The following is an 11933-nucleotide window of genomic DNA, read 5'->3' as shown; positions in this document are numbered from 1 at the left end:
CACGCTTTTAAGGAAACTTCCCAAAAGTTTACCCATCCAAGTACTACTCTAAGTCAAGCACACTTAACTACGGAGTTCTTATTTGTTAGGCTACCAAAAAGATGATGCATCTTGTTGGTATAAGTAGAACCAAATAATCCTTATAAACGCTTCCTTCAATCATGCAGTCCCATAACTAAACAATCTTAGGACCCCTCTCATTTCGATGTAAATTTGGTTTTTTCCTAGAAGCTTCCACAAGCCACTCATTGTCATGCCTTATGCAGTGGAAACCACTCCCCGACCTCGTCGGCCTCAGTGTTAAAAGTCAATTAGTTTCCGCTTGTTTCGTCCCTAAACCACATCGGATTCGGAGAGGATTGCTCTGATACTATTTGTAACGCCCCAGACTGCTTTCAGGATTATCGTCTGACCTCACAAACCAACACTAGTCTTTTCAGAATGTTTTATCCTCACCTAGACGTTATCCGAGAAACTTCCTAGAAGGTCACCCATCCAAATACTATTCCATATTAAGCACGCTTAACTATTGAGTTTTTATCTGTTAGGATATCGAAAAAAAGATGCATCTTATTGGTATAAGTAGTACCAATCAATCCTTATAAGCCTTTCCTTCAAGCATTCAGCCCCATACATGCAGAGCCTCATTATCTCTCTCATTCCGATGTGAATTTGGTTTTTTCCTAGCAGCTTCCAGGAGCCATACATTGTCATGTCTTCTGCACCAGCGACCACTCCCCTCCCTCATCGGTCTCGGGTGTTACACCAAGAAGATTGAGCCTAAGATGTCCACCCTGGTAACAAGGCTAGGGAGATGTCATGGAATGAAGAAGTTTAGCCGGAGCGTGATGAAGGTTGGAATATCTCTAACATTGGTCGCACTTTTAAACGAAAGCCATGATATATTTTAGCAAGTTGGGCCAATAATATCCCGCTCTAAGTATCTTATGGGCGAGAGCTCTACTGCCAATATGATTGATGCAGGCCGTTCTATGGACCTCGGTGAGAACTAAGGTAGTTTCACACTCCCTTAAACATTGTATCATTAGGGAAGATCTTCCCATCTTATAAAGTTTTTTTGGAAAGAATTGTGTACTTTGCAGCCTACTTCAAAACCTTGTTTGCTTCCCCTTCATCTTGAGGGAGTTCTTTCTAATGCGGGTAGCACAGTAAGGTCGACATCTAACTTAACTCTGGGGCAGTTTCTAGGGTGTAGATCTCGCCCACCTTAATACTAGGGTCGGTAACAATCTCTTTTATTACTGTGTGATTAAACCCTGCCGTATTCAAATTGGTGAGTTTTAGTATGATGTGTGCTCTAAAGTTCTGCTCCATAGGAATGTATTATACTTCAAAATATGTAAAGATCATTGATAAATTTCATACTTTGTAGAGATATATTTTGAGATGTTTTTCTTTGGTCTGGTATTTTCTAGATACTTGATTGGCGACTAGTTATGAATCACTTTTTACCTTCAACCTGCAGGCATTTATTTATAGGGCGAGGACCATGCTGACGATGAGGGCTTCATACTTGGTCTTATTGCTGCTAGATTTTAACTCAAACTTTAGTTTTTGTTGGCCATCCTTAAGGGAAGGTGGTGAAAATAGTGATGACAGTGGAATGGCATAGGTTAGTTTCACCAGGGCCTCCATGGTGGGTTCCAGTGTACTTATAAATACGTGGTACCCCTATGCTAGTAGGGGTGACTAGAGGCCTTAGAAGTCTTGTAGTGGATTAGGGCTTGCCCGGGGCGGTAAAAGATCCCGTTTGGTGGTGTTTAAGGTAATGAGAGAGCGATGTCATGAAAAGTGAGAAGCTCTGTAGCTTTTGGAGTATGTCGTGTGTATTACGATTTATCCTCCTAAACCATAAGGTTGAGATATTTATAGGACCCTGACTTATCTCTGATCGACGAACGTCATTTCTTATGTTGCAACGATTGGGCGAGTAGGGCACAGTTAGTGTGAGATGGTCATTTCTACGGGCGGAAGGTATGAGTCGACTCTCATGGGTGGTTTTGCCACCCTCCAATTCTTAATAGGTCTTTACGAATATATCATTACAATTTCCAATGTGTCAAAAAAAATCTATGAATTTATTGGGTGCAAAAGTTTATAGTTATTTCATTTTTGTTTGTTATACACATTGTCACATATGTAATATTTTAAGCGGAAAAACCAAATTTGTTGAAAAATATATAAAGAGATAGGGTCTGTTTTATTTGTTTTTTCAAAATTGTTTTTTAGTTTTAAAAATTTGAAAACAATAATTTTTTATATGGTAGCTTAATATTATAAATTATTTTAAATATTTTAAAAAAAATTTAAAACTAATAAATTAAAAATAAAATAAATTTTAGATGTGTTGATTTTTAATTATGAAAATTAACGAAAAATGAAATTCTGGTATGACAGACTCAGGATGTCACTCACGATGTCAAGACATCTGATCTGTTATCAGATTAGCTAAGGCAGGACAGAATGATCCCCAATTTTTGAATACTCCTTAAGAGGAAGGAGTCCATGAGCACTGGGACCATGTTAGCTCAGTCAACGTAACGAGATTGTAAACTTCGTTGGTTCTATAATAGGACAAGCTATTAAACCTGATCCTGAGGTTATACACGATGTTACAACATCCAAGACTGAACACATAATACATTGCAGAAGATAAATAACACAGTGAATTGTTTACCCAGCTCGGTTCAACCAAAACCTACTATGGGGGCTACTAAGCCAGGAATAAGTCCACTATAATAGAATCAATTCATAGACCCTCAACAAACCTCCAGTCTGTGATCTAATCACTTAAAACTACCCGTGATATACTTTACCTAAGACACTCCTAGGTATGAGGCCCCCCTTAATTCCCATAACCAATCACAACCTGTGATCTTCTAAACAATAGTATTGAAGACACTCTTCAAGACACAATACCTGATCTAGCTTCACATCTTTCAATCAAGAACATAATACTCAACTCTTACCTACAGGTTTCGAGTGAGAACAATAACTTCTCTTACCTATAGGTTTCGAGAAAGACATGGCAGCCATCCCACAACCTGGGTGGTCTATCTCTACAAACCCTAATGATACATCTTTTCAATACACGGTTTGCTTACAAAACTAGCTTACAAAGGTTTCTTTTTATAACCTATTCCCAATTGGACTTGGGCTCACAATCGCAACATTACTAGCTGTTACAAATCAGCAGATATCTTCGGCTAAAAGAAAGGTCTTCAATCACAAGTTTCCTAATTTATCTCCTAAATTAGAAACTGCTGAATCTTCAATATTCTGATTTGATTCTTCAATATTCTGACTTGATTCTTTTAACCTTTAAATCTGCGCCACATAGGATTACATAATATTGCATAGAATATTCTGTATCTATTGAGTATCAAACTGAATCTTCATGTTCCAATTGTGCAGGTGCGATGTCATGAGTTGATGTCATAACATTCCATACAACATCTTGCTTTTGTACCTGTTATGTTCTTTTATATTTGCAAGACTTGTACATTCTATAACATTTTGCTGCTATTATATTTTAGCCAAACATAGATTCCAATCAGCCAATAAAAACATCAACAATCTCCCCCTTTGGCTTAATTTGGCTAAAATTATACATATATTAAAATGCAGCAAAACAACAACTTCAACTTTCAAGACAACAAAGAAGAACATATTTTTTACATTCTCAGAATTGGGCTCTTCTGTTCTTCAAGGCTTCACATTCTACTCTGTCTGCAAATATTCCTTTGTTTATTTTGACAGTAGCAGAATCATAACTTCTCCCCCTTTTTAGCCATAATATGACAAAGACAGAACCAATATCATAATATGAAGTGGAACATCTTCATGCAACACTAGTGTACATGGGGAAGACGATGGGAGAAGGCCTTTGTCTCTGAAGACCAATGGTGGCACAAGAGAACCCTTACTCAGTCTTCAACAAGAAACCAAATCCTAGCTTAAGGTCTAAGAGAGAACATGAATGAAATCCTACCACCACGCCTCGTGACTCAGAACATAAATCACAATTGTGTTCATAACTCAGATCACAAATCACAACAACAAAAGATCCTATACAGAAGGTTGTATATGATGGAACACTTTTGTTGAACTCACAGAAAAACTCATGACAGAAGCAACTAACTTCCCCAGACCGTGTTTTTCTTTGACTTGCCAAACTTTGGCAAAGGAGCCCTTCATAGTACCACACCCAGACAAGACTTTTTTGAACACACACGAAGGACATATTGAGAGAATTTGATTTCTGCAATCTGTGGAGACGTCAATTTATAGACATTTGAGATCATAGGAAATAACAATGGTCTTGGTCTTATTCAACGGTCAAACGGTTTATTAGGAAACAGTTCCAAAAGCAATTACTCTTTCCAAAGCAGTTTTTTACTGTTTTTCAGATAGGAGTTATCTTTAAAACCAGCACATGCATAGTCATTGGTTGAACTTTACACCTTCCACTGATGTGAAGGGATAACCTCAAGACAGATTTCCTTGTTTAACTCAGAAGATTCAATGTCTTTAAACATGTCATGACATCCTGTCAGACATTGTCACTTTTTCACCGCTTAAGCACATAGCTCAAGATCCTTCAAGAGACTTTGACAAAGCATCCTATGGACCAAGTAACAGACCTCCCACTCACTCTACTGACTCACTAGTCATAGACATAGACCTCTGTTGTTCTGAACACCTTGAGACTATTTAATGCAATAGTGAAAAACCTTCCAACACTTGTTGATACACAACCACCTCAGTCCAGAGAAAGAATTATGGATTCTAGTTGCACATGGTTAGATTCAACCATTCACAGATAACTGACAATAATGTTACACCCTGTTATATCAAAATTTTCACAAGAGCATGCGTGTGCTTCTTCTGAATTAGTACACCTTCTCTATGATGTTAGAGTATTTCTGACCAAGACAATTTTCTTGAGAAATATATCTTGAACTAAGAAGTTACTCCCCCTATCTGGGATAGTCTGAGCTTCTTCAAGGAAAAACTTGTAATGATGAATGGAAAACATAAGACACATCTTCATATCTTCAAAAGCTCACCCTTTGTTCAATTGTCCTGTTGAACACACTCACTTTTAGCAATGTTGCTCCTTTACAATAGATACTCACACTAGAAATTAGATGTTATAACATTGTGTCTGACATTAAAATACAGCTAAGCTGTTCAGACTAGTACTACCAGTACATTCCACAAAGTCCATATCTCTTTCTGCAACAGATTCTAGTCTACCAACTTATCTCCACCTGAAATGATCAACTGACGACCTCTTGACACTAGATGCACACACAGAGAGGTTGCCACAATCTCAACATAAAGAACTGCCACTTCTTGTACTTTGTTGAGCATAACCTTACCATGTTTATATCAGATCATGGTCTGCCAAGACAATTTAAAATCCCTCTTGATATGGTGTTTCTCAATGTCACACAATGATTAACACACTTCCTTACTTGTACTAGACGGGTCCTATTTATCTTCAGCTATGTTGATCAGATCACCAAACTTCTGTCTTCATAGTCACACTCACTTAGTGAAGTCTTCATCATGAGAGTAATCATGTATTGCCAGAACATATTACTAACATCAAGATCAGAACCAGCCCATTCTAATCCACATTATGTCAGAACTTCCACTTTAGACACTAATGTTGCTTCTTCATTCTCACATGCACAGTCCTAGACATTCTTCCAGAACAACAAGACATAGTGATGTTGTGATATCACACAAGACATCAGTTTACCAAACTAAAAAACTCAAACTATTTATAGAGATAATATAACACCCTTCTAAACCCCCGATAAATTAAATAATATTTTCAGAGTAAACATGTAATTAAGAGCGTTACAATTATTTCATATAAAATAAAACATCTGTCATGCTGTTATGAGGAACATAAACAATTACAAACATGTTTAAAACACAGTGGAATACTTCATCAGTTGAATATTCAAAACCATCGTCTACCACGTTCAAGGCATAAACAACATTATTCAACAACAAAACCAAAACAAGAGTTATTATCCAACTCTAAACGCAAACGTACCCCAGTGTTACAAGACTAGAGCATGACACGACTCTAAAACTATCGAGGCAGCCTACAAGCAATCCTCACCAAAGCAAGCACCGCTACACTTCAATATGAAAATGTTCAATAGTAAGGGTGAGTCTCATTCGCAATTAAACAATGTTATCAGTTCATAAACGATAAAACATCAACAGTATAATATCCACCCAATAGCAAACACATTCAGATTATATACACATCCATCAAATACAACAGTTGATCAAACACACAATATTATAACATTGGACAACCTTCCATTCATGTTATAATAATTCATACACCCAATGCAATGCAACTATATGCATGTGGTACCAATCATGAGTTTCACCCATCTCACCAATCCACCATCATCAAGGATACGACTACTTCCTCTCACTAATTCCACACAATGGGAATTAGCGACCACTGATCCATCTACATCGGGATTCAGCCACCATATGATTACAAAATGCATGCATCATCTATCACATGCTAATCACCACTCCAATCATATGAACAACATTATCATAATTCAACTCTTTATACAGTACATATGACAATAACGCCATTTCACAATCATGAACCAAGTACATCAACCAACACAACAACAACATGGGATTTACATCATCACAATACCATGCATAACACATCCGCCACAATTTACCGTTTCAAAAATATTAGTTATATAAAATAAAAGTGAGCCACCGCTCTTTCAATTATTTAGATATATAGGAAATAAAATTATTGACTCAACGCCCAAAACGGCACCCAAAATGGACTTACAGTTCAAAAGATATGAATTTTTGAAAATAACTATTTTTCACAAAAGCTACAACGTAATGAGTTACAACAAAACAATTTTTCAAAATCAGCTTCAGTGTAACCGGTTACAAGGACATCGTAACCGGTTACGCTTGACGTAACTCTATTCATTATTATTTCTACGTGGCCGTAACCGGTTATGAACAACACCGTAACCGGTTACGAACTCGTAACTAACCAAAAAACCCCATTTTTCACAACCGTAACCGGTTACAAGCCCGACCCTAACTGGTTACATCAACCTGCAACAGAAAAAATCACTTTTGGAAGCAACTTATTTTCCCCAAACACAACCCTTTCGAATCATTTCGACTGTACACAAATAACAGAAACAATTCACAGGTAATACATGTTATATCATCAATCAAACAACACATCCAACATCATCAATCATCACAAAACATGTAGTTACACATAATCTACCAAATTGAACCTAAATTTCCAAAACCCTAACCTAGAACACATTTCTCTACCGAATCAATAGCATACTAATCTCAATCCTAACGCCTACAACCCGATAATAGAGGTTAATCGGAAGAGTCCCCCCTTACCTTAGCCAAAATCTTGAATTCTTCTCTTCCTCTTCTTCTCCTTTTTCACGTTCCTTCTCTTTTCCTATTTTGCTTCTCCTTTTTCCTTATTTTAACAATTTCTCTATTTTATGAAAAATAGGATAATTAGTTAGTAAGGCCTCTCCATTGGCACCTCCCCTTTTACTAACTACGTCATGGCCCAATAACAATAATTCCCATAATTCTTCCAAAAATCCGATTTTAATTATTAAATAATTAAATAATTTACAAATAATTAATTTATGAATTTACGGGGTGTTACAACTCTCCCTCACTAAAAGAGTTTTCATCATCGAAAACATACTTCAAGTAAACAGTTCAGGATAAGAGTCATTCATCTGAATCTCCAGCTCCCAAGTAACATTTCCACACGCTGGCCCTCCCCAAGCTACTCTGACTAAAGTTATCACTTTACCACGTAATTTCTTCATCTTACGATCTTCGATTCTCATAGGCACAGTCTCAATTGTCAAGTTGTCCTTCACCTGTACATCATCCACTTGGATTACATGAGAAGGATCCGCAATATACTTCCTCAGTTGAGACACATGAAACACATCATGTAATTCGCAAGCTTCGGCAGTAAAGCAACACGATAAGCTACTTCTCCTACTCTTTTCTTACTCTGAAACGGACCAATAAAACGCGTAGTCAACTTCTTTGACTTCAAAGCTCGACCAATACCCGTCATAGGAGTAAATCTCATAAACTTAATCAAAGGCAAGTAACTATCCCAAGCACATCCTTTCTCTAACACAAAAGCGCGCAACAAATCTTCCAAAGATTGAATTGTCCTTTCCGTCTGACCGCCAGTCTGCGGATGATAAGCAGAACTCAATCTCAACTTAGTACCCAAAGCTTTCTGCAAACCTTCTCAGAACTTCGATGTAAACCTTGGATCTCTATCTGACACAATACTCGAAGGAATACCGTGAAGGCTAACTATCTTCTCAATATACAACTGAGCTAACTTCTCCATCAGATAATCCATTCTCATCGGTATAAAGTGAGCAGATTTCGTCAATCTGTCCACGATAATCCAAATAGCTTCACAATTATTAGCCGTCCTCGGCAAACCAGAAACAAAATCCATGGAGATGCTATCCCACTTCCATTCCAGAATAAACATCGGTTGCATAAACCCAGACGGCTTCTGATGTCCAATTTTCGACTTCTGGAAAGTCAAACAAGCTTACACAAATTCTGTTGCTTCCTTTTTCATTCCAGGCCACCAAAACAATTTCTTCTCAATTTGGCAACATCAGGAACACAAACACGATCACCAAACCTCGATATACCATTTTCATCAATTCTGAACTCACCTCCTTCGTCTTGGTTAATCAAAGTCAACTTATCAACCAATTCAACATCAGTCTTTTGTCCTTCTCTAATCTCATCAAGAATGTTACTCGTCAGCTTCAACATACCCAATTTAACACTACTAGCAGTACCTTCACATACCAAACTCAAGTCTCTGAATTGTTCAGTCAAATCCAATTCTCTCACCATTAGCATAGATATATGTAAAGAATTCATACTCAACGTACCAGCAACAACGTTCGATTTACCTGGATGGTAATTCAATCCAAAATCATAATCCTTAAGAAACTCTAACCATCTTCTTTGCCTCATATTAAGCTCTTTCTGATCAAAGAGATACTTCAGACTTTTGTGATCGCTAAATACTTCAAACCTCGAACCGTATAAATAGTGTCTCCACAATTTCAATACAAATACTACAGCTTCTAACTCCAAATCATGAGTCGGATAATTCCTTTCATGCACTTTGAGTTGTCTCAACGCATAAGCCACAACCTTTCGATTCTGCATCAATACACCGCCTAAACCCAACAATGAAGCATCACAATATACCACAAAAGATTCCTCTGGATTCGACAAAATCAAGATAGGAGCACTAGTCACCCTTTCTTTAACTCTTGGAATCCTTCTTCACACTTTGAATCCCAAATGAATGCTCGACCCTTCCGATTCAACTTAGTTAACGACAATGCTTACTTCGAAAATCCTTCAATAAATTTCCTATAGTAACCTGCAAGACCCATGAAACTACAAATCTTAGAAACAATTCTTATTCCCATACACAGATGTGATGCATTAACGAAGCATCAACACTTTCATTCATCTCGTCGTATCACTCTCATAGTGACATTGACATAACCCACTTAATCAACTTCCTAATATTATAGCGTATTACTCATTCTTTACGGTAACCAGCAACATCATTACTACAATGGAAACAAAGTTATTATAATGCCAACTGAATAGTATAACCCGACTAATATCCACACAACTCATCATCCACCAACAACTACAAGAACTTCCTTATTCAATCAGCACAATTTATGAGAAACACAGTACTTTGGCACACCATGCTTCAACTATGCAACTCTGAACATCCATCTTAGTTCACATCTCCTATTAGCATCTACCTCAACTATATGGCTCACAAGTTTCAATCAAGCTTCAGACTTTCACTAACATCTATCACTTTACGCACCATTAAGATAGTAAGATAAATCCAATTTATCCCAATATGATTTTGCCTATTATCGACAAGGGATTAAGGGTGATCAAGTCCTCAATTTGTCAATAGATAGTCGACAACCATACATAATAGTGTCCTTTCTAAATTTTCTCACAAACTCATTAACAACGTCATAATCCAATAATTCACTGAGTTTTACAACTCTCACAACTTCCTTCTCACTTGGTTCCTTCAAGTTAACACAATCATCTAAACATTAAACACGTTTCGCTTCATAGTCACCTAGCATCACACAATCGTTGACTATTTCTCCACTCCAGAACTATTATTATACTTATACACCAGGATTCGTCTCGTCCCGACCAAAGTCCTTATCTTAGAAAAAGACCGCGACAACATTCATAGCTCGCAGTTTTACTCTAAATCCCATAACATATTTCGCGTCCAAATATCATTCCACTCAGAATCTCAACAAATTTTTCCTTACTTCGAATTGGCGATAGAAATCCTCTACAATCCTTCTTTCAAGCATACCGCTACTTTGGCATCACAAATACGACTTAAATCGTCTTACAGTTAATTTCTCCTTTACTACTACTTCTCTTTTCCTTAAAATCCATCAACACTCAAATCCTCATTGATACTGAACATCTTGTTCTCTCAACTTAATTGTCAACGACATATTCTACTCAACTTCGTCTCCAACGATTGCGAATAGTAACAGTTCCTAATCAACAAGCCTCACGCTTCTATAACCGACTTCGGAACCTCTCCTTATAGTATCTCCTCTACTGCACTTATAACCCCTCCATAAGGTAGAATATAATTTCATCTCTCCTTGAGTTCAAACGGCACATCAATCTGATACTCGGAACTCAAGATATGAATTTTCCAACGTTATCCGAAACTGTACACATCGACGACATTGCAACGACATTCTTTATGATGTCCCCAAAAATCCTCAAATTGTACACTTAGTTTCTTAAAATTTCTTCTCAACAATCCTTTAATTTACTTCTTCAATTCACTTGACTCTGACACTAACGTCTCGCGCGACACCAGCGCACAAGCTCGGTTCCAAGGATAAGCGTAACCACGAACTTCGACTCTTTCTAACATCACCCTGTCACAAGTAAATTCCTTACAGATGCTGAAACCATTTTCATAATATATTTCATCTCATTAGCTTTCCAGCGCTTCAAACGGGACTCAATTCGGATGCCGAAAACTCCAGTTATGAATTTTTGAAGTTTCACAATGATTCAGAATTTTTTTCCTGCGTTTTGCTTAAAGAATTCCATTCCAAAACTAATTTTTCTTCAACTTAACCATATTTCAAACAATTCTTAACATATCTCTTCATTCCCGAACTCCTTATAACTCGAGAGACACATTCTTTTGCCAAATTTCAGTTTCCGAAACACCAAGACACCGATTCTACTCGCAAACTTGCAACTGAAACATATACGAGAAGCAAAGCTTCTACCCCACTTATCTTAAATCCCACTTCTGCATCCAACAACAAGGAACAGACCAAGTACCAATAGTGTTTCACATACATGTCGCATACCAAAAGAATAATTAACAATAAGACACTGGCCGCAATGACCAACCAGGCTCTGATACCACTATAGTAACACCCTTCTAAACCCCCGATAAATTAAATAATATTTTTTAGAGTAAACATGTAATTAAGAGCATTACAATTATTTCATATAAACTAAAATATCTGTCATGCTGTTCTAAGGAACATAAACAATTACAAACATGATTAAAACACAGCGGAATACTTCATCAGTTGAATATTCAAAACCATCGTCTACCACGTTCAAGGCATAAACAACATTATTCAACAACAAAACCAAAACAAGAGTTATTATCCAACTCTAAACGCAAATGTCCCCCAGTGTTACAAGACCAGAGCATGACACGACTCTAA

Source organism: Vicia villosa, unplaced genomic scaffold (assembly GCF_029867415.1).
Source record: "Vicia villosa cultivar HV-30 ecotype Madison, WI unplaced genomic scaffold, Vvil1.0 ctg.002015F_1_1, whole genome shotgun sequence".
Lineage (NCBI taxonomy): Eukaryota > Viridiplantae > Streptophyta > Magnoliopsida > Fabales > Fabaceae > Vicia > Vicia villosa.
The sequence above is the reverse complement of the archived record's forward strand: the minus strand, read 5'-3'. Positions refer to the sequence as shown.